A 1,768-nucleotide genomic window follows, 5' to 3' on the forward strand; every position below is an offset into this window, starting at 1 on the left:
AATATATGGTGCAATAATCTTTTTTTTTTTTTGCATAAATATCCTGTTCAGCTGCTAGCTGGAGCACGCAGAGCCAGGTTGATCTAAAGCATAAATCTTGAGGAAATTGGAGAAGTTCATAATAAGCTCTCAGTCATATTTGCAATGCAAGATTAACACCATTTCTGTATGTCTTAGCTCGGTCTAAGTCCTGAAAAAAACCAATAACACCCAGAGCAGCTGTGACTGAAGTTCACACACTGAGCTGTCATTTAGTGGACATCATACTAATTACAGTCTTGCTGGCTTCAGAGAGGAATTATTCTGCTGTTTTTTAAAATACCAAGACTGTTGTAATCACATGAATTGAAAGTAAATCTCAAAAAATTGAGAATAAGTCTCAAAAAAAAAAAAAAAATGTTCAAGTAGCAACTTCATTAAGATTGGGAACTTGAAAGTAGCTCTGCTGCAACAGGGCAGATTCAACTTTCCAAAAGTGACATTTTCTTCAGATATGCTGGCTGGTACAATTCTCTTTGCATGCACTGTAACTGCTGAGTGTATGGGGCACGACTCATGATACATCACAACACAGAGTGATAGCGAGAGAAAATTGAGCGTCTGAGAACTGAGATTAAAGGGGAAAAGCCACAGGAATAAATAATACAATAGACAGACAGGGCTGGAGCATACAAATGAGATGTATCAGACTAAGTTTCAGCCTGTCGTCTGGCCCCTGGTAGTAGGCTGTGGACATGCTTTATCTTCCCAGCATCCTAAGGGAAGTGTGAGATAATTAAAAGAAGTGAAGCATGAGGCCTTCTGCTACCAAGTCCAGGTATGCTGGTACTTGAGGGTCGGAGACTTGTGTATTTTCCAGCATCCCCTTGTTGTTAGTCCCCTGATAAACAGCCCTGGGCCAGCAGCCAGCTCTGCCCACCTGCAGCCTGCAAGCAAGAGACATTTGTGGTACAAGTGTAAAAGTACTGAACTCCTACCAATTGTAAATTATTTTTTTTTTTTTTTTACTTAAGAGGCTGACTTGAAAATTTGTCTTGCAGTTCTTCCTACGAATTTTGTATTTGTCAGCTGGTGTCTTTTATGGTGCTACAGGATTTCAAGTGCTGCTCAGAACTAATAAATCTCTTTGCAAACTTTGCTTTGGTTTAAGGAAAAGACTACACATTCCTTCCAGTATTTGATGCTCCTCCATATCTACAAATGCACATGCAAAGCACAGTGCATGAGCCGAGCAGCCCACATTTCACCACCTCTGCTGCTTCCCTTTGCAACAGAAGAGATGGCACGTTTGGTAACTGGAAGGAGAAAAAGAGAGGATGGAGAGATACCAGAAAGCAAAGAGAAGGAACAGTCCTCTCAAATGTCTTACTGCTGTTCTGGTTCTGTAGATAAAAACACATATCTAAAAGTAAGTTAATTATGGGGCCTTTTTTTTTTCCCCTAAAATGAGTCTCTCAGCAGTAAGAGAGGCTGATGTTATAAAAGGGTGGATGGTTTTAAATTAAATTAAAATAAGACAATAACTTCATAATGGCTTTTCCAGAGCATAAGCGTCCTTCCAGTAAAAAAAAAAAAAAATAATCTGATGATGTTATTGTAAGAGCTGATAAGATTTCACACCCAAATTGCCACAACATTGCAAACTAAATCCATGCAAGTCATGTATTATTTGTTATTCTTAGCCTTAGTATCCTTGCATTGGGCATGCCACCTGCCCTTTTGCTCTGCCTTGCTTTCCATAGTCAGAGGCGAGCTGCTGAAACACTTC

This window comes from Cariama cristata, unplaced genomic scaffold (assembly GCF_000690535.1).
Source record: "Cariama cristata isolate BGI_N322 unplaced genomic scaffold, ASM69053v1 scaffold12557, whole genome shotgun sequence".
NCBI lineage: Eukaryota > Metazoa > Chordata > Aves > Cariamiformes > Cariamidae > Cariama > Cariama cristata.